This window comes from Cervus elaphus, chromosome 18, assembly GCF_910594005.1.
Source record: "Cervus elaphus chromosome 18, mCerEla1.1, whole genome shotgun sequence".
NCBI lineage: Eukaryota > Metazoa > Chordata > Mammalia > Artiodactyla > Cervidae > Cervus > Cervus elaphus.
The window spans coordinates 15,726,239-15,751,531 of record NC_057832.1 but is presented as its reverse complement, the minus strand read 5'-3'; the positions used below and the strand labels follow the sequence as shown (position 1 = coordinate 15,751,531).

General features: G+C 43.9%; 1 long non-coding RNA gene across 1 annotated transcript; it reads right to left on the bottom strand.

Annotated features, from left to right (window-relative positions):
• Positions 1-746: 746 nt before the first annotated feature.
• Positions 747-23,075, bottom strand: LOC122673735. The gene is made up of 3 exons (XR_006334813.1): positions 23,008-23,075; positions 4,904-4,911; positions 747-808 (listed from the first exon to the last, which is right to left on the bottom strand). It is a non-coding gene; the product is annotated as an uncharacterized LOC122673735 (long non-coding RNA).
• Positions 23,076-25,293: the final 2,218 nt, after the last annotated feature.

Genomic DNA, 25,293 nt, shown 5'->3' with positions numbered 1-25,293 from the left:
CTCTCACATCTGTACAGGACTACTGGAAAAACCATAGCTTTGACTATACAGATCTTTGTCAGCAAAGTGATGTCTCTGCTTTTTAATATGTTGTCTAGGTTTGTAATAGCTTTCCTTCCAAGTGTCTTTTAATTTCATGGCTGCAGTCACCATCTGCAGTGATTTTGGAGCCCAATAAAATAAAATCTGTCACTGCTTATACTTCTTCCTCTTCTATTTGTCATGAAGTGATGGGATCAGCTGCCATGATCTTAGGTTTTTGAATGTTTAGTTTCAAGTCAACTTTCTCACTCTCCTCTTTCACTTTCATCAAGAGGTTCTTTAGTTCCTCTTCCTTTCTGCCCATCAGGGTGGTATGATCTGCATATCTGAGATTGTTGATATTTCTCCTGACAATCTTAATTCAAGCTTGGCTTTCATCCAGCCCGGCATTTCCCAAGATGTATTCTGCATATAATTTAAATAAGCAGGGTGACAATATACAGCCTTGATGTACTCCTTTCCCAATTTTGAGCCAGTCCAGTTCTAACTGTTGCTTCTTGACCTGCATACAGGTTTCTCAGGAGGCAGGTGAGGTGGTCTGGTATTCCCATCTCTTTAAGAATTTTCCACAGTTTGTTGTGATCCACACAGTCAAAGGCTTTAGCATGGTCAATGAAGCAGAAATAGATTTTTTCTGGAATTCCCTTACATGAGGATTCCTTTGCATGGAGTGCATATACCCTTTTGGACCATATTTTTCTCTGTCTATGCCCAGGAGTGGGTTTGCTGGATCATATGGTAGTTCTATACTTAGTTTTTTAAGAACCTTCCATACTGGTCTCTACAGTGGCTGCACCAATTTACATTCCCACCAACTATCATCCCCACTTCATAGTCCAGGGAGCCGCCTCAGGGAGGCGAGGTGCCTTCTGAAGGTCATGTGGTAAAGCGCAGTGATGGGGCCTGAAGACACACTTGTCTGGCTCCAGTCCCACTCTTCCCACCTTCCCCCACTGTCTGCACTTGTCACTTCTTGTCATTTTGTCATTTTCCACGTAACTGGTTACTTACACGTATGACCTAGTGGGATTTCTTTGTGCAAAATTCTGCAATTAGATTTCAATATCATGAACTATCCCCTCGTCAGGAATAGGGCCCTCATCTGTTTTAGGATAATAAAATGTGACCTCACTTCTACGTGGCCCTGAGTCCAGTGTGGAGGAAAGTATTAGTCATTCAGGGTATTATGATTCAAGTTGGAGATTTTAACCTGCAAGCCCCACCTCCTCCTCCTCCCCCCTGCTTTGGGGGAGTTTGAGGACTTGGCTGGGAGGCTAGCTTGGGGATTCTGACCATTGAGACCAGAGGGGCCCACAGGATGGGCAGACTTGGATACAGGCAGTGGGAGGAGCCGTCCCTAGAGAAGACGGAACCCAGTTAGAGCAGATGCAGCCAGGCAGCAAACCCACGAAGCCCAGGAGATAGGACTCTTGCAAGTGGGTGAACTTCCTCATGATGAAGTGCCAGGTGGATTGGAACATCCATCATAGGCTGATGTCACGGAGGTGGCCAAGGTGCAGTCATGGGCAAAAGTCCATGGTGGGTCCTCAGGGCCCAGGCAAGGACAAGACAAGGCTTCTATCCAGGAGGGAGTGGGTCGGGAGGATGCCCCATGCCCAGAAAAACATGGACACACGGGTATCTATGCAGGACCTGTGTCTTGAGCATCTCCGCAATGCCCCTTCAGATGTCCTTAGACAAGACCACGCAAAGGTCCTTTCTCTTGGGTCACAGGCTGTGAACAGGCAGACAGGGAGCTCGTGTTACCCCAGCAGCCCCCTGGCTCCACGGGGCTGGCTGAGAAGGAAGCTGACCCATGGGCCCCCTCCCTAGTGAAGCAGCAGGGGAACACAGCCTGTGAAGTTCTCTCAGACCACCCAGCCCTGGGCTTCCAGTCCCAAGAGTCAGTATGTATCCTCACTGTGGAGGTTTCTGACTGTTGGTTTTCTTTTTCGCTCTCGGCTTAAAGTACCATGGACAATAGAGATGTCCACTTCGCTGGCGCAGAGGACACACCCATTAAAGAGAAGCAGGATCAAGGGGGCACCTTTCTGCCCAGAAGCCTTTGCCTTCTGTCCTGGCAGCACAGGTCACCCCAGACCTTCCTGCATGACATAGGGCTCAATGATCACATCACCTGTGGAGTGCTCTGCCTCCAGGGAGGGCGCAGAAAGCTGCATATGCTGACCCCTCTGGAAAAGGCACTAACCCTGTCCTGAGACTCAGGGCTGTCTCCTTATCCCCTGGTTTATGCAGAAAACTGGCTGCAACAGAGCCTGGGTGTTTCCAGAAGATTCCCTTCACACTCCTCTATGCTCTATTTCTACTGTCTTTGAAAAATATTTGTAAGACACACAATAACACTTTGCTTTGGGGGACTTTCTAGAGAATAAGGTCACCCACATCTGTTGCTGGCATTCCAATGACATGTCTCAGAGCACCTCTCCAATATTTGATGCCGACTGCCCTCACTAACAGCAAAAAAGACACCTACGCAGGGCCCCCCGCCCAACCCGAGTCAACACTGTCCCCAAATGCACGTTAGGGTCTTTTGAGGATGACGTGCCCATTACAACATAGAGGACAACTGTTCTCCCAGAAATGCTGCTGGGAACTCTTAACATGGTGAAGAGCACAGATTTCACCTAAGTGGGGTCTTGCACAGCTCACCCAATCACCCTGTGTCCCCAGCCACAGGAAGGAGCACCGAGAGGAGCATGAAATTGATGAGGTGGGGCTCCTGGAGTCCCCAGCCAGGTCCCAACCCAGGAGCATGCGCTGTCAGTGGGTTTATCAGAACTGTCGCCTGCAAGGCACCTCGGTGATGCTCAGACCAGCCACGCCTGGAGCGGGTGCCGTGCTGCCCCGGTCCCACCCGTGGTGCTTTCTCTGCTCTCCTTCCCCACCTGGAGCTGGGCAAACAGCAGCGCACAGGTGGGAAGCAATCATTTCACGCTGAGGATGCTCACAAGGCCCCAGGATCCTTCCTCTTTGTGCTCTTCCTGCCAGAAGGATGGCCGACCTAGTACGAGCCTTGCTGCCTGCCTTCTGGGGGAGGAAGAGTCTTAGAACAGCACTCAGTGAGTCAGATGACAGTGTCCACAGAAAGCAGGTCTCTGCCTCCCATCTGGGACACGACAGCCTGTCACATCCCGCCCTGTTATGTTCATAGGTCTGGCAGGGTGGCCTGCAAGCTGAGCTTTGAGCTATGCCCTCTGACGTCTCCTCCCCCCAAGTACCCCAAGGGGGAACTCACTCAGTCCTGGAGACACCCGCCCAGGCAGACAAGGGAGGGACCGGCAGATAGAGATGTGCTGAGGGGAAGAAGAGAGAAAGCGACGCTGAGGGCCAGCATGGAACATCTTTTTATAGCCATCTGAGAAAGAAGAGCTTTCACTTCATGTGAATTTCTCTGATATTCGCAAGCAAGTTTACAGGAACAGATAAAAATACTGAAATGTCAACTTTCGCCTTTTCCCAAGCATCACAACGTGCATGTCTCTATCTCCACGTGCTTGCCGGGGTGCATTTGTAGTTTTTGTTGGAGCTGCTGGCACGTACCTTCTCTACACATCACCCCTCCACTCCACAGGCCTGTCTGGGGGCATTTCAGCCCTTTCAGGCTTTTTTTTTTTTTTTTTGCTGCTGTGAATAGCACTGCAATAAATACCTTTGGACCAGCTGCCTTTTTTATAAAAAATTCCTTTACATATCTACTGGAAAGCTGCAGTCTGCCTTCCCTTCTTTCATCAGGAGGTTCACTCCAGTCGCCCAGGAGAGGCTGCTCTAGGGATACGCTGGGAGCACAAGACAGTCGACTCTGGACGTCTCCCTGTCTGCCCGCCTACTGGCTTGCGTCTGCCCTACAGCCTCTGCCCCTCGTTATGGGCATCCTTCAGGACGTCGTGGGATCATCTGTTTTCACTGCCAGTGGCCCTGTCTGAGATTCCGTGATTCATGCTCATAGGAAAGACCATCTCGAAATTCACACAAGGCTGCCTGGCCTAGGGAGGGTGTGTGAGGGGGCAGGCTGACCATACAGGGCAGCACATTTAGTTTAATTTTGTCTCCAAAGGAATTTCACCGGCCACTCACAAAACTTAGCATCCAAAAACCACCAGCATGTTCGTGGCTCATGGTTTTCTGGGCACTGGTGTAGATGGGGCCTGGGACAGAGGTTTTCCTGCAGCCTTGCCTGGCTGACCCAAGCTGCAGTCAGGGGGCAGGTGGGCCCCAATCTGGAATACAAGGTGCTTTTTTCTTTTCAAACTTCCCCCTTCACCTAAATAAGGCCCCATGGTCCCATGCATGCCACCTTTCAGAACATGCATCCTGAGCAGAGAGGCCTTTGGGGCACGTTCTTTATGAAGACCAGCCAGCCTTGGCCCTCTGGGAGACAGGACACGGCTTCTTATTGGCCGCACCCTCGCTGCTTCCCTCCTCTTCCTTGTTCTAGGTTTTAGTACTGCCCCCTCCCCTGGGAACCAAGGCTGAGGACCTCAAGGCAGGATGCCAGGCTAGATCTAGGACCCTCCTGGAGGGTCACCTGCAGGCCGACCTGGGTGTGAGCTCAGAGTGAGGCTTGTAAAGAGAACTTGAGAAAGGACACGGGTGCCTGACACATCCACAGCCTGTGCTGTCAGAGCTGAAGTGAGCATTGTAAACGGAAACTAGGGAGGAGAGACTCAGGTGTGTGTTTGGGAGGGACAGATAGACAGGCAGGGAGGGAGGGAGGAGGGGTAGGGGAGAAGAGGAAGGGAGGGAAGGGGGCGGATAGCAGGAAGACGAGGTTGTCTCCTCTCCTGGCATCTGTACTCCTTTTCACACCAGGTAACTCCACCAGAGCCTCCCATCCATCTACCTCCATGACTTCCCTTGTCCACCGACTGGCCAGCAACTGCAGCGCAGCATGTCCTCAGCTGACTCATATTCTCAGCCCACAGACCTCTCCGGGGGGGTCCAGTATGGAACTCGACATTACGAGTCAGGGGATTTGACCTGCTCCCTGCTTTCTTCTTGCAGCATGGTTACTGCCCACTCAGCCGCCTGGCTGGACACAGAGTGACCCACCCCAGCTATGCAGAGCTGAGTTCTCAGATATGATCAGCAGCCTCTACACTTCCCACAAACCTGTTAGAAATTCAGATTCTGGACCCCACCCCGGCTGACTGGATCAAACCCTGGGGGTGGACAAGCCCTGCATGCTGGCCTTAGGAAACCACTGGCTTAGAGGCGGGAAGCCTCCATAGAGACACTCAAGATCCTGACCACAAAGCTCTGTGCCCCCTTGGTCGTATAGTTTGTACCAGTGGGTCTTTGCTTTCTGTCCATCAGAATGGGGTAGGGGCCCCACGGGGACCCCGCTCACCATGTACACCTGCGCCTGCCACATCCAGCGTGCAGGGGTGCTCACATGCACTTTGCTGAAATGAACTGCTGTCGTGGTAGTGAATGATGAGCAGCTCAATGTCAGAGATGTCCTGATGGGTGAGAAGAATAGGGTCACTTTCCAGGCCCCTCCACTGATGGAGATACTGCTGATGGAAGGAGTTAGCAGCTGGCTCCTCTGCACCCAACCTCTTGGGTGCTCAGGGCATTTCCTGCTACAGATTCTGTTGCATGAAACTGGCCTCTGACATTTATTTAAACCACATAATAGATCCTTTTAAAAACATTAGGTGTGCTGTGCAGTCTGTCACGGCCGGAGAGGACATGAAACGGCTCCGTGTGGCGGCAGCGCTCAGCCTGGGACTTTGGCCTCTCAGCCCCCAACGCCTGGGAGCCTTCCTTGTGCCCAGCTCTGCAGAAATGGCCCAGGACGTAGCAGCAAACGGAAGGTGGTTTAGAGGAAATCTGTGATTTAGCTGTAACTAGAAACTCTTGATGTCGCTCAACGTTTTTCCCAGGTCAACATCATGCCGGGACTTCCCTGGCAGTCTAGTGGTTAAAACTCTGCGCTACCAGGGCCCGGGGCGTGGGTGCCATCCCAGATGGGGACACTAAAATCCCACACGTGGCGGGGCGCAGCCACAGACACAAAATATCATGCTAATTCGTCTAGGGGACAGACAATAGCCACGCCCCAGGCTGTGTTTCCTGCGAAGAGGCTGTGCCTCGCTCCCTCGCCCAGTTTAGAGGCCCCAGGAAGTCACCTGACCCGCGGTGGCCAATCGGAGGTTAGTGGTAACTGATGACGTAACTGGCGTGGGGCAGAGCCCTGCCCCTCTGTTCGGGCCCAAGGACGTCTGATGTGGAAGCTGGCAGACCTGGATCAAACTCGCAGGGCGGTGGCGCCACGACAAGGCCGCGGGCTCTGTGTGAAAAGCACAGAAGCCAGTGATGCAGAGTCAAAAGTGACGATTTGCTAAAGGCCAAGCTGGGCCCCACGCTGGACTTCTCAGCTGGGAACTTGGCTGTGATCTTGTTGTAAGGAGCCCTCCAGGCGTCTCGTGGAGTCTCTCCCTGGACTACAAAAGGAGCTGTAGGTTTTGTTTTGTGGCACCCAGATGCTCTACATTCTGTTTCACCAATTTGCTTGGTAGTAAAAATGACTGGGCACAATTGTGGAAATAGGTTCTTTTCGTAATGAAGTATATACATAGTTTAGGTTCGGATGTACAGCATAGTGATTCAGTTTTTTTATAGATCATACTCCGTTACAGTTACTGTAAGATGATGGTTATAATCCCCTGTGTTATACCGCAGGTCCTTGTCTATCTGCTTTATGCACAGTCGTTTGTATCTCCTCATCCCAGACCCATAACTTTCCCTCCTCCTTTCCCTCTCCCCGCTGGTAACCACCTGCTTGTGTTCTGTGTCTGTGAGTCAGTTTTGCATATATTTGTTTACATTTGCTTACATTTGTTTATATTACCTTTTTAGATTCTACATAAATGATATCATGTAGTATTTGTCTTTTTCTGTCTGACATTTCACTAAGCATAATACTCTCTCTAGATCCATTCATGTGGCTGAAAATGGGATTATTTCACCCCTTTTCATGGCTGAGTATTATTCCATTGTCTGTATGTATTTCATATATATGTATAAAACATATGTTTATATACATATATATGCAATAAATATATGTATACATATATACATGTATTATACACACCACTCCTTTTTTCCCCATTCATTTGTGGATGGGCACTTGAGTTGTTTCTGCGTCTTGGATATTATAAAGGATGCTGCCATGAACATTGGGGTGCATGTATCTTTTCAAATTAGTATTTTCATTTTTTCTCAACCTACACTCAGGAACGGAATCCCTAGATAGTATGTTCTATTTTTATTTTTTTGAGGTAGCTTATACTGTTTTCCATAGTGGCTGCCCCAATTTACATTGCCACTAACATCGTAAGAGAGTTTCAATTTGTCTACATTCTCATCAGCATTTGTTTTTTTATCAACTTTTTGATGATGGTTATTCAGGGGTAAGGTGATAACTCATTATTTTCTTTGCATTTATCTACCAATTATTGATGTTGAGCATCTTTTCTTGTGCCTGTTGGCCATCTTCATATCATCTTTGAGAAAGTGTCTAATTAGGTCTTCTGCTCATTTTTTAATTGGGTTGTTTGTTTTCTAGACACTGAGTTGCATGATCTGTTTATACATTTTAGATATTACTCCCTTGTTGTTTATATCATTTGCAAATATTTTCTCCAATTGTATTGGTTGTCCTTTCATTTTGTCAATGATTTCCTTTCCTGTGCACAATCTAAGTTTAAGTAGATCCCATTTGTTTATTTTTGCTTTTATTTCTTTTGCATTCAGGTCAGTTCAGTTCAGTCACTCAGTTGAATCTGACTCTGTGACCCCATGAATTGCAGCACACCAGGCCTCCCTGTCCATCACCAACTCCTGGAGTTTACTCAAACTCATGTCCATCGAGTCGGTGATGGCATCCAGCCATCTCATCCTCTGTCATCCCCTTCTCCTCCTGCCCCCAATCCCTCCCAGCATCAGGGTCTTTTCCAATGAGTCAACTCTTCGCATGAGGTGGCCAAAGTATTGGAGTTTCAGCTTCAGCATCAGTCCTTCCAATGAACACCCAGGACTGATCTCCTTTATGATGGACTGGTTGGATCTCCTTGCAGTCCAAGGGCCTCTCAAGAGTCTTCTCCAGCACCACAGTTCAAAAGCATCAATTTTTCAGCGCTCAGCTTTCTTCACAGTCCAACTCTCACATCCATACATGACCACTGGAAAAACCATAGCCTTGACTAGATGGACCTTTGTTGGCAATTTAATGTCTCTGCTTTTTAATACGCTATCTAGGTTGGTCATAACTTTCCTTCCAAGGAGTAAGCGTCTTTTAATTTCATGGCTGCAATCACCATCTGCAGTGATTTTGGAGCATTATGAGACAAAAAAATACATTGTTACAATATATGTCAAAGAGTGTTCTGCCTATGTTGTCTTCCAGACTTTTATAGTTTCATATCTTTAATCCATTTTTAATAGATAAAATTAAATTAATATCTTTAATCCACCCACTGAGTTTGTTTTTCTGTATGGTGTGAGGAAATGTTCCAGTCTCATTGTTTTACATGTAGTTGTCTAGTTCTCCAAACACCGCTTATTAAAGAGACTATCTTTTATTCACTGTATATTCTTCCTTTGTTGTAGATTAATTGGCCATAGTGCAAGAGTTTATTTCTGTGCTCTGTTTCATTGATCTTTGTGTCTGTTATTGCGACAGTACCATTTTTTTTTTTTTATTTCTGTGAGTTTATAGGTTATCTGAAGCCTGGGAGGATGATACCTCCAACTTTATTCTTTTCTCTCAAGATTGCTTTGGCAATTTGGAGTCTTTTATAGTTCTGTATGAATTTTAGGATTTTCTTTTCTTTGTCGTTGTCATTTAGTCGCTAAGTCATGTCCTGCTTTTTGTGATCCCATGAACTGGAGCATGCCAGGCTTCCCTATCCTTCACTGTCTCCTAGAGTTTTCTCAGACTCATGTCCATTTAGTCAGTCCACCCAGCCATCTCAGCCTCTGATGCACCCTTCTTCTCCTGCCCTCAATCTTTCCCAGCATCAGGGTCTTTTCCAGTGAGTCAGCTCTTCACATCACATAGCGGAAGTACTGGAGCTTCAGATTTGGCCTCAGTCCTTCCAGTGAATATTCTGGGTTGATTTCCATTAGGATTGACTGGTTTTATCTCCTTGCTGTCCACAGGACTCTCAAGAGTCTTCTTCAGCACCACAATTTGAAAGCATCAATTCTTCATCACTCAACCCTCTTTATAGTCCAACTCTCACATCTGTACGTGACTACTGGAAAGACCATAGCTTTGATTATATGGATCTTTGTTGAAAGTGATTTCTCTGCTTTTAATAAGCTGTCTAGGTTTGTCATAGCTTTTCCTTCAAGGAGCAAGTATCTTTTAATTTCATGACTGCAGTCACCATCTGGAGTGATCTTGGAGCCCAAGAAAATAAGATCTGTCACAGTTTCCACTTTTTCCCCATCTATTTGCCATGAAGTGATTTGACCAGAGGGCTTCCTAGGGGCACTCAGTTCAGTTCAGTTGCTCAGTCATGTCTGACTCTTTGCGACCCCATGGACTGCAGCACACTAGGCTTCCCTGTCCATCACCAACTCCCAAAGTTTACTCAAACTCATGCCCGTTGAGTCGGTGATGCCATCCAACCATCTGATCCTCCATCGTCCCCTTCTCCTCCCACCTTCAATCTTTCCCAGCATCAGAGTCTTTTCAATGAGTCAGTTCTTCGCATCACGTGGCCAAATTATTGGAGTTTCAGCTTCAACATCAGTCCTTCCAGTGAATATTCAGGACTGATTTTCGTTAGGATGGCCTGGTTGGATCTCCTTGCAGTCCAAGGACTCTCAAGAGTCTTCTCCAGCACCACAGTTCAAAAGCATCAATTCTTCAGTGCTCAGCTTTCTTTACAGTGCAACTCTCACATCCATACATGACTACTGGAAAAACCATAGCTTTGACTAGATGGACCTTTGTTGGCAAAGTAACGTCTCTGCTTTTTAATGTGCTGTCTAGGTTGGTCATAACTTTCCTTCCAAGTCTTTTAATTTCATGGCTGCAGTCACCATCTGCACTGATTTTGGAGCCCCAAAAAATAAAGTCTGACACTGTTTCCACTGTTTCCCCATCTATTTGCCATGAAGTGATGGGACCAGATGCCATGATCTTAGTTTTCTGAATATTGAGCTTTAAGCCAACTTTTTCACTCTCCTCTTTCACTGTCATCAAGAGGCTCTTTAGTTCTTCACTTTCTGCCATACTTAGCAGGGCACTGGTGATAAAGAATCTGCCTGCCAATGCAGGAGACACAAGAGACTCAAGTTAGATCCCTGGGTTGGGATCCCTGGAGAAGGCCATGACAACCCACTCCAGTATTCTTGCCTAGAGAATCACATGGACAGAAGAGCCTGCCAGGCTACAGTCCATAGGGTTGTAAAGAGTCAGATACAACTGAAGCAACTTACCATGAACACACACACGATGGGACCAGATGCTATGATCTCAGTTTTTGAATGTTGCTTTTAAGCCAGCTTTTTCACTCTCCTCCTTCACCCTCATCAAGAGGCTGTTTAGTTCCTCTTCGTTTTCTGCTATTTGAATGGTATCATGCACATATCTGAGGTTGTTGATATTTCTCCCAGCATTCTTAATTCCAGTTTGTGATTCATCCTGCGTGGCATTTTGCATGATGTACTTTGCATATAAGTTAAAAAAGCAGGGTGACAATATACAGCCTTGACGTAGTCCTTTCCCAATTTTGAACCAGCCTGTTGTTCCGTGTTCAGTTCTAACTGTTGCTTCTTGTCCCACATACAAGTTTCTCAGGAGACAGGTAAAGTGTTCTGTTATTCCTATTTCTTTAAGAATTTTCTACAGTTTGTCATGATCCATACAGTCAAAGGCTTTAACATAGTCAATGAAACAGAAGTAGATTTCTGGGGGGAATTATTTTGGTTTCTCTATGAACCAGTAGAGGTTGGCAATTTGATCTCTGACTCCTCTGCCTTTTCTGAATCCAGCTTGAACACATGGAAGTTCTCGATTCATGTAGTGCTGAAGCCTTGCATGAAGGATTTTGACATTACCTTTCTAGCTTGTGAAATGAGTGTAACTGTACGGTAGTTTGAACATTCTTTGGCATTGCCCTTTTTGGGGGATTAGAATGAAAACTGACCTTTTCTAGTCCTGTGGCCACTGCTAAGTTTTCCAAATTTGCTGACATATTGAGTGCAACACTGTAACAATTAATCATTTTTTAGGATTTGAAATAGCTCAAGCTGGAATTCCATCACCTCCATTTGCTTTCTGCGTGGTAATAGTTCCTAAAGCCAACTTGACTTAACACTCCAAGTTATCTGGCTCTAGGTGAGTGAACACACTATCATGGTTATCTGGGTCATTAAGACCTTTTTTGTATAGTTTCTTTTTATATTCTTGCCACCTCTTCTTAATCTCTTCTGCTTCTGTTAGGTCCTTGCCATTTCTGTCCTTTATTGTGCCCACCAAGGGTTCCCTTGGTATCTCCAGATTTTTTTGAAGAGATTTCTAGTCTTTCCCATTCTATTGTTTCCCTCTATTTCTTTGCATTGTTCACTTAAGAAGGCTTGCTTCTCTCTTCTTGGTATCCTCTGAATACCTTTCACTTTTTCCTTTTCCTTTCACTTTTATTATTTTCTCAGCTATTTGTAAGGCCTTCTGAGAAAACCACTTCGCCTTCTTGCATTTCTTTTTCTTTGTTCTAGTTCTGTGAAAAGTGTCATTTTAACAGGTGGATCTTCCTGACCCAGGGATTGAACCCTCATCTCTTGTGTCTTTTGCATTGGCAGGTAGGTTCTTTACCTGTAGCAACACCTGGGAAGCCCATATATTATTGGACTTGGTTTCCTAATATTTTGTTGAAGATTTTTGTGTCTATATTCATCAAAGATATTGGCCTGTAATTTTCTTTTTTTCTACTGTCTTTGATTTTGGTATCCAGGCAACGATGGTTTTGTACAATGAATTTGGAAGTATTCCATCCTCTTCACTTTTTTGGAATTGTTTGAAAAAGATAGGTATTAGCGCTTCTTTATATGTTTGGTAGAATTCACTTTTGAAGTTGTCTGATCCTGGACTTTTGCTTTCTGGGAGTTTTTATGGTTTCAATATTAGTAATAAGTCACTTCAAATTGTCTGTTTCTTCTTTCTTCAGTTTTGCAGGGTGTATATTTCTAGGTTTTCCACATTGTTTTCATACAGCTGTTTGTAGTATTTTCTGTTGTAATTGTTTTGTATCTCTGTGGTCTTCTTGTTATTTCTCTCATTTCTTGTCTTTATTTGGATCCTCTCTCTTTTCTTTAAGACAGGCTAAAGATTGATCAATTTTGTTTATGTTTGCAGAAAACCAGCTCTTGATTTCATTGGTCTTTTCTATTTTTTTATTTCCTTCATAACATTTTATTTCCTCCCTCCTGTTGACTTTGTGCTTTGTTCTTCTTTTTCTTAATTCCTTTAGGTTTTAGGTAGGTTGTTTATTTGAGACTTTTCTTATTTCTTGATGAATGCCTGTGTTGCTATAAACTTCCCTCTTAGACCTGCTTTTTCTGCATGCCTAAATTTTGGAGGGTTTTTCCATTTCATTTGTCTTGAGACATCTTCTGCTTTCCTTCTTGATTTTTCTTCATTGACAGTTTGGTTTTTTAATAGCATGTTATTTAGTCTCCACATGTTTATTCTTTCCCCATTTTTCTTTCTGTAATTGATTTCTAATTTCATACCATTGTGGTCAGAAAAAATGCTTGATGTAATAATTTCTATCTTCTTAAATTTGTGGAGACTTGTTTGTGACCTGGTGTGTTCTTTATCCTGGAGGATGTTCCATGCACACTTGAAGTGAATGTGTATTTTGCTGTTTGGAGATGGAATGTTTTATAGATATCTATTAAGTCCAACTGATCTACTGTGTCATTTAAGACAGCTCTTCCCTTACTGATTTCCTGTCTGAATGATCCTTCACTGATATAAGTGGGCTGTTAACGTCCTGTGCTGTTATTGTATTATTTTCAATTTCTCTCTTTTTGTCTGTTAGTATTTGCATTTTATGTTTAGGTGCTCCTGTATTGGGTACATGTATGTTAACAAGTATAACGTCTTTTCTTGTATTGATCCCCTTGTCATTATATAATACCCTTCTTTGTCTTTTGTTATAAATTTTGTTTTAAAGTCTATTTTACCTGATACGATTACTGCTACCTCCACCTTCTTGTTGTTTCTGTTTGCATCAACTATATTTCTCCATTTGTGCCTTTAGCTCTGAAGCGAGTTTCTTCTAGGCAGCATATAGATGGATCTTGTTTGTTTTTTTAGTTTTTTCTTTGGTCACACCATGCAGCATGCAGGATATTAATTTCCATCAGGGATCAAACCCACACTGTGTGCAGTGAAAATGTACAGCCATAACTGCTGGACTGCCAGGGAAGTCCTATGGTCTTGTTGTTTTATTTTTTAATTCAATCAACCACCTAAGTCTTTTGATTGCAGTATTTAGTCCATTGACCTTTAATGTAATTGTTGATATGTATGTACTTATTGCCACTTTATTACTTGTTTTCCAGTTTTATGTAATTCTTCTCAGTACATTTCATCTCCTTTTTGTCTCTTCCTTTGTGATTTGACTATACAGTGGAAGTGAGAAATAGATTTAAGGGACTAGATCTGACAGACAGAGTGCCTGATGAACTATGGATGGAGGTACGTGACTTTGTACAGGAGACAGGAATCAAGACCATCCCCAAGAAAAAGAAATGCAAAAAGGCAAAGTGGCTGTCTGAGGAGGCCTTACAAATAGCTGTGAAAAGAAGGAAGTGAAAAGCAAAGGAGAAAAGGAAAGATATACCCATTTGAATGCAGAGTTCCTAAGAAAAACAAGGAGAGATAAGAAAGCCTTCCTCAGTGATCAATGCAAAGAAATAGAGGAAAACAACAGAATGGGAAGGACTAGAGATCTCTTCAAGAAAATTAGAGATACCAAGGGAACATTTCATGCAAAGTTGGACTCAATAAAGGACAGAAATTGTATGGACCTAACAGAAGCAGAAGGTATTAAGAAGAGGTGGCAAGAAGAACTGTACAGAAAAGATCTTCATGACCCAGATAATCATGATGGTGTGATCACTCAATCACCTAGAGCCAGACATCCTGGAATGTGAAGTCAAGTGGGCCTTAGAAAGCATCACTACTAACAAAGCTAGGTGAGGTAATGGAATTCCAGTCGAGCTATTTCAAATCCTGAAAGATGATGCTGTGAAAGTGCTGCACTCAATATGCCAGCAAATTTGGAAAACTCAGCAGGGGCCACAAGACTGGAAAAGGTCAGTTTTTATTTGAACCCCAAAGAAAGGCAATGCCAAAGAATGCTCGAACTACCGCACAATTGCACACATCTCACACACTAGTAAAGTAATGCTCAAAATTCTCCAAGCCAGGCTTCAGCAATATGTGAACCGTGAACTTCCGGATGTTCAAGCTGGTTTTAGAAAAGGCAGGGGAACAAATTCCCAACATCCACTGGATCATCAAAAAAGCAAGAGAATTCCAGAAAAACATCTATTTCTGCTTTATTGACTATGCCAAAGCATTTGACTGGGTGGATCACAATAACTGTGGAATATTCTGAAAGAGATGGGCATACCAGACCACCTAACCTGCCTCTTGAGAAACCTGTATGCAGGTCAGGAAGCAACAGTTAGAACTGGACATGGAACAACAGACTGGTTCCAAATAGGAAAAGGAGTACCTCAAGGCTGTATATTGTCACCCTGCTTATTTAACTTATATGCAGAGTACATCATGAGAAATGCTGGGCTGGAGGAAGCACAAGCTGAAATCAAGATTGCTGGGAGAAATATCAATAATCTCAGATATGCAGATGATACAACCTGTATGGCAGAAAATGCAGAAGAACTAAAGAGCCTCTTGATGAAAGTGAAAGACGAGAGTGAAAAAGTTGGCTTAAAGCTTAAAGCTCAATTCAGAAAACTAAGATCATGGCATCTGGTCCCATCACTTCATGGCAAATAGATGGGGAAATAGTGGAAACAGTGGCTGACTTTATTTTTGGGGGCTCCAAAATCGCGGCAGATGGTGACTGCAGCCATGAAATTAAAAGATGCTTACTCCTTGGAAGGAAAGTTATGACCAACCTAGATAGCATATAAAGAAGCAGAGACATCACTTTGCCAACAAAGGTCCATCTAGTCAAGGCTATGTTTTTTCCAGTAGTCATGTATGGATATGAGAGTTGGACTATAAAAATAGCTGAGTGCCAAAGAATTGATGCTTTTGAGCTGTAGTGTTGGAGAAGACTCTTGAGAGGCCCTTGGACTGCAAGGAGATCCAACCAGTCCATCCTAAAGGAGATCAGTCCTGGATCTCCTTTCGTTGGAAGGACTGATGCTGAAGCTGAGACTCCAATACTTTGACCACCTGATGCAAAGAGCTGACTCATTGGAAAAGACCCTGATGCTAGGAGGGATTGGGGGCAGGAGGAGAAGGGGATGACAGAGGATGAGATGGTTGGATGGCATCACTGACTTGATGGACATGGGTTTGGGTAGACTCTGGGGTTGATGATGGACAGGGAGGTCTGGCGTGCTGCAGTTCATGGGGTTGCAAAGAGTCAGACACGACTGAGCGACTGAACTGAACTGAACTTGTGGTTTGATGATTTTTCTTAGCAGTATGCTTGAGTTCTTCTCTTTCTAGTTTGTGTATACTTCTTGTAGGTTTTTGATTTGTGGTTACCATGTGATTCATACATGTTGAACTATAACTATGTTTGCGTATTTTAAATGTGTAGTGCTTTAAGTTCAAACACATTCTAAAAGATTTACATTTTTATTGCCCTCCCCCACATTTTGTGTTTTTCATGATATATTTCACATCTTCATCTTCATCCTTTAACTTGTTCATTATAGATTTAATTGCTTTATAATTGTTTGGCCTTTTAATCAATGTACTGGCTTATTTAGGTGGTTGATCTTTAATCTTTATTATATACGTTCCTTTCCTATAGATTCTTCTTTTCCACTTATAAAGGATCCTTTAATAGTTCTTTTAAGGTAGATTTATTATAGTATTAATGAACTCTTTTAGGTTTTGCTTATCTGAATTCTTTATCTCGCCTTCAATTCTGAATAATAACCTTGCTGGTAGAGTATCCTAGGTTGCAGATTTTCCCCTCTCATCACTTTGAATTTGTCATGCTACTCTCTTCTCGCCTGAAATGCTTCTGCAGAGAAATCAGCTGATAGCCTTATGGGGGTTCCCTTGTAAGAGACTTTGTTTTTTTCTTGGTTCCTCTAGAATTCTTTTTCTTTAATGTTTGCTATTGTAATTATGATATGTCTTGGTGTGTTTCATTTGGGCTTATCTTTCGGATTCTCTGTGCTTCCTCTGCTTAGAATCTGTTTCCTTCTTCAGGTTTGAGCAGTTTTCAGCCGTAATTTCCTGAAACACACCTTTGACCCCCTTGTCCCTTCTCCTCTGAGACGTCTGTGACGTAACTGTTGGTACGCTCAGTGTTTTCTCAGAGATCTCCTAAATTTCGTTTAATTTGTAAAATTTGTCTTTCTGTCTGCTTTTGTTAAAGTGGAAGCAGTGACACATTTTATTTTCTTGGGCTCGAAAATCTCTGTCAACAGTGACTACAGCCATGGAATTAATTAAAATACACTTGCTTCTTGGAAGGAAAGCTGTGACAAACCTAGGCAACATATTAAAAAGCAGAGACATCATTTTGCCAGCAAAGGTCTGTATAGTCAGAGCTATGGTTTTCCTAGTACAGATGTGAGAGATGGACTCTAAAAAGGCTGAGTGACAAAGAATTGGTGCTTTTGAATTGTAGTGCTGGAGAAGATTCTTGAGAGTCCCATGGACTGCAAGGAGATCAAATTAGTCAATCCTAAAGGAAATCAACCCTGAATATTCATCGGAAGGACTGGTGCTGTAGCTCCAATACCTTGGCTGTGTGATGTGAAGAGCCAACTCATTGGAAAAGGCCCTGATGCTGGGAAAGACTGAAGGCAAAAGGAGAAGGGGGCAGCAGAGAATGAGATGGTTAGATAGCATCACTGACTCAATGGACATGAATTTGAGCAAACTCCAGAAGATAGTGGAGGACAGAGGAGCCTGGCATATTACAGTCAATGGGGTCACAAAGAGTCAGACACGACTAAATGAGTGAACAACAATTTCTGTTATTCTATCTTTTAGATCACTGATGCATTCTTCTGTATCATTTGTTCTGCTATTCAGTCCTTCTAGTGTATTTGTTACACCTATTAAATTCTTCATTAGTGATTGTGTCTTCTTTATATTTTCTTGTTCCATGTTAAAGTGTTCACTATTTACATCAATTTCATAATTTAGTTACTGTTTTTATTAGCCAACCTTTATATTTTTTATCTGGTAGATTTTTAATTTCTGTTTCATTTATATTTTCAGGGGTGTTCTTGTTTATTTTGCTGCTTCCATTGAGAGAATTTCCTCTGTCTCCTCATTTTGCTTGACTACCTCTGTCTTTATGGATTTAGGTTAACAGTGGTCTTGAGGGGGTGCTTTTGTGAGGGAATGTGCCTATACAGATCTCATATGCCCATCGCCATTGGCGGGAGGGCTGGATTTGGTGACACCAGCCGTGTTCTTCCTCAGGCTGTCCTGGCAGCCCTCCCCTTGGTGAGAGTCGGGGGTAGAGATGGAGGGGCTAGAGCTGGAGCCAGCTGTGCGGGGGGACTTTCTCTCTGCTTGGTGAGTGTAACTGCCCTTTCAGGGCAGGGTCTGATCCCAAGTTCCTGGAGCAGATGACCTGAGGGTTGGGTGCAGGCTGGTTCTGTTCCTTTTTTTTAAGACTGATTGATTTATTTTTTTGGTGTGCTAGGTCTTCGTTGCTGTGTGCAGGCTTTCTCTCGTTGCGGCGAGCAGGGTCTGCTCTTTATTACAGTGCTTGGGCTTCTCATTGCAGTGGCTTTTCTCATTGCAGAGCACAGGTTCTAGGCTTCGGTCTTTGTGGCATGAGGGTTTAGTCGTTGTGGCTGTCGGGCTGTAGAGCGTGGGCTCAGCAGTTATGATGTATGGACTCAGTCACTCTGTGACATGTGGAATCTTCCTGGATCAGGAGTTGAACCCACACACCCTGCATTGACAGGAGAGTTCTTAACCGCTCGTCTACCAGGGAAGCCCCTGGCTGTGCTCCTTATAAGCGTGTGTTTCTCCGCTTCCCTGCACCAGGACCTTTGCTTCAAAGGAAGGAAGTGTTTAGGCAGGTGGGTCGCGTGTGCAGACTGACGTCCCATGGGCTGCCCGTGCAGGCGCCCGAGGCAGCGCTCAGACACAGCCGCAGGAGCGAGTCCCCTTTGTCGCTCACTGCTGATCGCTGCCCCAGCCTCTGCCCCCCACCCTGCTGTCAAGCCACACTGCCCGGCGGCAGGGCCTGCGTGGATTCTCGGTGCTCACTGGTGGCGGACTGTGCTGTAGGGGCTGCTCTCAGCGTCCCGGGCAGCTTCTGGGGCACCCGTTGGCTGAGCACCAGCCATGGCCTCCACCACCGCTCAGGCTCCATCCTGGGACGGGGTCGCCCCTGCATCCCACTGCTGAGTCTCTCTCCCAGACCCGGCTGCTCCAGGTCCAGTGTCATGGTGCGATGTGGAATAAGCATAGCCAGAGCATTTTCTTGACTTGAACTAGGGTACACGGTGAAGCGGTCACGGGAAGCCCACAGCCACTAGAGCAGACCTCTCTCCGCCCTGCCCCTGGGGCCAGCAGTGCGCTCACTCCTCACGGGTGAAGTCCAGGCTCCCCACAGCCCTCCTGTCAATCCCAGTGATTCTCCCACCAGCCTAGGGAGCACGGCTCCCTGCTGTAGGCCCACAGGACTGGAGCCGCTCACTTCCCAGGGAGAATCTCCACTCGTGCATCTCCCCTTTCTTCTGGGCCCCCTCCCAAGGACTAGTCTTCATACGATGCTTTTTTTCCCTCCTACCTGATGACGTGTGTATCTTACTTACAGCCTTGCTTGTACAGGAGTCTTTCTGCCAGTTTCCACTTGGCTTTCAGTGAGAATTATTCCATATGTAGATGCGTGTTTGATTGTGAGGGGAGGTGAGCTCCATGTCTTCTTATTCCACCATCTTGTTCCCTCCCCTAAAATTAGATTCTTGATCCCCACCACAGACTGTGGAACTGGGCTCCCCATTATAGAGGCAAGGGAATCATAGCCAGTGGCCTGAGAAGACAACATGAACAAATACCCAGCCACGGAGAGTCCTCTTCCATTTGGCTACCAAAGCCAGATTGCCTGTCCGTACCTCCAGGAGGATACGGCAAGTTGCCCCATCCAGCACGTTCCAGAAAGCTCACAACCTCTGTCCCCGAGCCTAAGCTCTCAGGTGAGGAGGGGCTGCTTGCTCTTCCCCCAGGGTGGGAAAGACAGCGATGCCACCTGAATGCAGGGCTGCAGAGAAGCTGGAGCCGCCCCTTCTGCCCTCCCCACACAGAGGGCGCCCTGCCCTGATCCGCTGCCCGGAAGTCTGCTCTCTTGCTAAGAAAGAGAGACGTATTCATGAGCATTTACAGAAGTTGTAGTCCACGGGTTTACAAGAACATAGCCAAAAAACTGTCCACAGAAAAGCTTTTGATTTGCATGATGCCAGGCATCTCTCAAAGCCTCGATTGTCATTCCAGGGTGACGGTGGAACCTGGGAGGACGCAGGTGGGCCAGGGGCGAGCCCTGTCATGTGCCCCTCACTGCTGGGCACCACTGGTCGCTGCTGGGCACCGCCAGCACTTTCCTCCGCTGTAGTTGTATACACACCAGACACTTGCCTCTCACCTACGGGGCCTGTTAGCAAGTCTAAAATGGCCATGACATCATCGGCTGGTCTTGAGATCATGCTGGCCATTAGTGCAGGACGCATGCCTGGGGGCTTGTGTTCTGGCAGCAGGGACACTGTATGAGGAAGAAGTGTGTTCACACAGAGAAGGCGCTTGCTCCTGTTCTCCGCCCACTGGGTCTCCATGCATTGAGTCCCCATCATTGTTATGTGTGAGTCACACGAAAAGCTTGTTATAGTGAAAGTTCTGGTTGAGTAGGTATGGGGCAAGACCCGAGATTGTGAATTTCTAAAATGTCTTACGAATCACTTGAATAGCAATGATAAAAATTGTTTATGAACCTCTATTTTATCTTCTATCAACATCAGTGGACCTTCTCTTTGTCTCTCAAAGCTCTGCAAGAAAGCAGGATTTCAAACTAGCTCTCCAAGTTCAGGAAGACATGGGTATTAAGTGGTAGGTACTCACATCACTCTAAGAACCTACCCCCGGTGCTCCAGTCCCTCTCCTGGCCTCTGGGCATCATTGTGATGCCTTTAGTGTTTACACATGTTAGAAACTCCACAAGGGAGTGATTTAAGCAGTCAATTATATTTTAAAGGCTTTTTATTATTTTTGAACAAATGTATCTATTTGTTTTTGGCTGTGCTGGGGTCTTTGTTGCCATATGGGCTTTTTCTCCAGATGGGAAGTGGGGGCTACCCTCTAGTTGCCAAGCAGGGCTTCCCTGCAGTGGCTTCTCTGGTTGAAGAGCGCAGGCTCCGCAGTCGTAGTGCATGGGCTTAGCTGTTCTGCAGCATGCGGGATCTTCCCAGATCAAGGATTAAACCCATATCTTCTGTATTGGCAGGCAGATTCTTTACCGCTGAGCCATCAGGGAAGCCCCTAAAGACTTTTTAAAAACCAGGAAAAGAGGTCTTTTGTACTGCCAACACACTGTATGCTTGTTACACCTTTGCGTAGACACAAATTTCCGTTTGGTGCCATTTTCCTTCTGCCTGAAGGAAGGGCAGTTTTTTTGTGCTGTGAATCTGCTGAAGTGTGCTTTGAAAGCTTTCTCATGTCTGAAAGTTTTCATTTTATTCACTTATTTAAAAAGCATTTTATTGAGGTGTAGTTAATTTACAGTGTTGTGTTACTTACAGTGTACAGCAAAGTGATTCAGTCATGCATATGTATTATACACATATATCTGTTCTTTTTCAGATTCTTTTTCTTTATAAGTTATTATAAGATATTGAGTGTAGTTCCTTATGCTGTACAGTAGGTCCCTGTTTATATTAACTTCATTTATTTGATGGATATTTTCAATAGACATACAATTCTGTGGGGAGTTTCTGGTTTAATACTTTGAAGACATTGCTCTATTGGTTCCAGGTTGTGTGTTACTTGGGAGGGAGGTCCAAGAGGGAGGGGATATATGTATACATGTAGCTGATTCACTTCATCACACAGCAGAAGCTAACACAACATTGTAAAGCAATTATATTCCAATAAAAATAAGGTGAAAAAATTTATGTAAATGTGTTGGATATAATGTTGTGTAAATTTAAGGTATACCATGTGTTGACTGGTCTGCTCAGGTGGCTCAGTGGTAAAAAATCTGTCTGCGATGCGGAAGACATGGGTTCAATCCCTGGGATGTGAAGATCCCCTGGAGAAGGAAATGACAACCCACTCCAGATTCTTACCTGGAAAATCTCATTGACAGAGGAGCATGGCAAGCTATAGTCCACGGGGTCACAAAAGAGTTGAATGCGACTTAGCGACTAAACAACAACGGCAATGATAATGTGTTGATTTGGTTACATTTATATATATATATATATATATATATATATATATATAACATTGTCTATATTCACTATACTGTATATTAGATTTCTGGGACACATTCATCTACTCGTTGCAAGTTTGTTGTCTTCAACAACTTTTCACCTGTTACCCCCACAACCAGCTCCTGGTAACCACCATCTTACCCTGTTTTTATGAATCTGGCTTTCTCACATTCCACATATAAGTGACGTGATACAGAGAAGCAGACCTTGGAGATATTATGGGTTCAGTTCCAGACCACCACAATAAAGCGTATATCACAATAAAGTGAGTCCCATGAATTTTTTGTTTCTCAGTGCACACATGAGTTATGTTTAACTACACTGTGGTCTGTTAAATGTGCAATGGTATTATGTCTAAAAAACAATGTTCATACCTAAATTTAAAAACTTTTTTTGCTAATAAACACTAAACATCATCTGAGCCTTCAGCAAGTTGTAATCATTTTGCTGGTGGAAGGTCTTGCCTTGATGTTGATGGCTGCTAATTGATCAGGGTGGTGATTGATAAAGGTTGGAGTGGCTGTGGCAATTTCTTTTTTTTTTTTCATTTATTTTTATTAGTTGGAGGCTAATTACTCTACAATATTGTAGTGGGTTTTGTCATATATTGACATGAATCAGCCATGGGGTTACACGTATTCCCCATCCCGATCCCCCCTCCCACCTCCCTCTCCACCCAATTCCTCTGGGTCTTCCCAGTGCACCAGGCCCGAGCACTTGTCTCATGCATCCCACCTGGGCTGGTGATCTGTTTCACTATAGATAATATACATGTTTCGATGCCGATCTCTCGAAACATCCCACTCTCGCCTTCGCCCACAGAGTCCAAAAGTCTGTTCTGTACATTTACGTCTCTTTTTCTGTTTTGCACATAGGGTTATCATTACCATCTTTCTAAATTCCATATATATGTGTTAGTATGCTGTAATGTTCTTTATCTTTCTGGCTTACTTCACTCTGTATAAGGGGCTCCAGTTTCATCCATCTCATTAGAACTGGTTCAAATGAATTCTTTTTAACGGCTGAGTAATAGTCCATGATGTATATGTACCACAGCTTCCTTATCCATTCATCTGCTGATGGGCATCTAGGTTGCTTCCATGTCCTGGCTATTATTAACAGTGCTTCGATGAATATTGGGGTGCATGTGTCTCTTTCAGATCTGGTTTCCTCAGTGTGTATGCCCAGCAGTGGGATTGCTGGGTCATATGGCAGTTCTGTTTCCAGTTTTTTAAGAAATCTCCACACTGTTCTTCATAGTGGCTGTACTAGTTTGCATTCCTACCAACAGTGCAAGAGGGTTCCCTTTTCTCCACACCCTCTCCAGCATTTATTGCTTGTAGACTTTTGGATAGCAGCCATCCTGACTGGCGTGTAATGGTACCTCATTGTGGTTTTGATTTACATTTCTCTGACAATGAGTGATGTTAAGCATCTTTTCATGTGTTTGTTAGCCATCTGTATGTCTTCTTTGGAGAAATGTCTGTTTAGTTCTTTGGCCCATTTTTCTGATTGGGTCATTTATTTTTCTGGAATTGAGCTGCAGGAGTTGCTTGTATATTTTTGAGATTAATCCTTTGTCTGTTTCTTCATTTGCTATTATTTTCTCCCAATCTGAGGGCTGTCTTTTCACCTTGCTTATAGTTTCCTTTGTTGTGCAAAAGCTTTTAAGTTTCATTAGGTCCCATTTGTTTATTTTTGCTTTTATTTCCAATATTCTGGGAGGTGGGTCATAGAGGATCCTGCTGTGATTTATGTCGGAGAGTGTTTTGCCTATGTTCTCCTCTAGGAGTTTTATAGTTTCTGGCTTACATTTAGATCTTTAATCCATTTTGAGTTTATTTTTGTGTATGGTGTTAGAAAGTGTTCTAGTTTCATTCTTTTACAAGTGGTTGACCAGTTTCCCCAGCACCACTTGTTAAAGAGGTTGTCTTTTTTCCATTGTATATCCTTGCCTCCTTTGTCGAAGATAAGGTGTCCATAGGTTCATGGATTTATCTCTGGGCTTTCTATTCTGTTCCATTGATCTATATTTCTGTCTTTGTGCCAGTACCATACTGTCTTGATGACTGTGGCTTTGTAGTAGAGTCTGAAGTCAGGCAGGTTGATTCCTCCAGTTCCATTCTTCTTTCTGAAGATTACTTTGGCTATTTGAGGTTTTTTGTATTTCCATACAAATTGTGAAATTATTTGTTCTAGTTCTGTGAAAAATACCGTTGGTAGCTTGATAGGGATTGCATTGAATCTATAGATTGCTTTGGGTAGTATAGTCATTTTGACAATATTGATTCTTCTAATCCATGAACATGGTATGTTTCTCCATCTGTTTGTGTCCTCTTTGATTTCTTTCATCAGTGTTTTATAGTTTTCTATGTATAGGTCTTTTGTTTCTTTAGGTAGATATACTCCTAAGTATTTTATTCTTTTTGTTGCAATGGTGAATGGTGTTGGTTCCTTAATTTCTCTTTCTGTTTTTTCATTGTTAGTATATAGGAATGCAAGGGATTTCTGTGTGTTAATTTTATATCCTGCAACTTTACTATATTCGTTGATTAGCTCTAGTAATTTTCTGGAAGAGTCTTTAGGGTTTTCTATATAGAGGATCACATCATCTGCAAACAGCGAGAGTTTCACTTCTTCTTTTCCTATCTGGATTCCTTTTACTTCTTTTTCTGCTCTGATTGCTGTGGCCAGAACTTCCAACACTATGTTGAATAGTAGTGGTGAGAGTGGGCACCCTTGTCTTGTTCCTGATTTCAGGGGAAATGCTTTCAATTTTTCACCATGGAGGGTAATGCTTGCTGTGGGTTTGTCATATATAGCTTTTATTATGTTGAGGTATGTTCCTTCTATTCCTGCTTTCTGGAGAGTTTTAATCATAAATGGGTGTTGAATTTTGTCAAAGGCTTTCTCTGCATCTATTGAGATAATCATATGGTTTTTATCTTTCAATTTGTTAATGTGGTGTATTACATTGATTGATTTGTGGATATTAAAGAATCCTTGCATTCCTGGGATAAAGCCCACTTGGTCATGGTGTATGATTTTTTTAATATGTTGTTGGATTCTGTTTGCTAGAATTTTGTTAAGGATTTTTGCATCTATGTTCATCAGTGATATTGGCCTGTAGTTTTCTTTTTTTGTGGCATCTTTGTCTGGTTTTGGAATTAGGGTGATGGTGGCCTCATAGAATGAGTTCGGAAGTTTACCTTCATCTGCAATTTTCTGGAAGAGTTTGAGTAAGATAGGTGTTAGCTCTTCTCTAAATTTTTGGTAGAATTCAGCTGTGAAGCCATCTGGTCCTGGGCTTTTGTTTGCTGGAAGATTTCTGATTACAGTTTCGATTCCCTTGCTTGTGATGGCTCTGTTAAGATCTTCTATTTCTTCCTGGTTCAGTTTTGGAAACTTATACTTTTCTAAGAATTTGTCCATTTCTTCCAAGTTGTCCATTTTATTGGCATAGAGCTGCTGGTAGTAGTCTCTTATGATCCTTTGTATTTCAGTGTTGTCTGTCGTGATCTCTCCATTTTCATT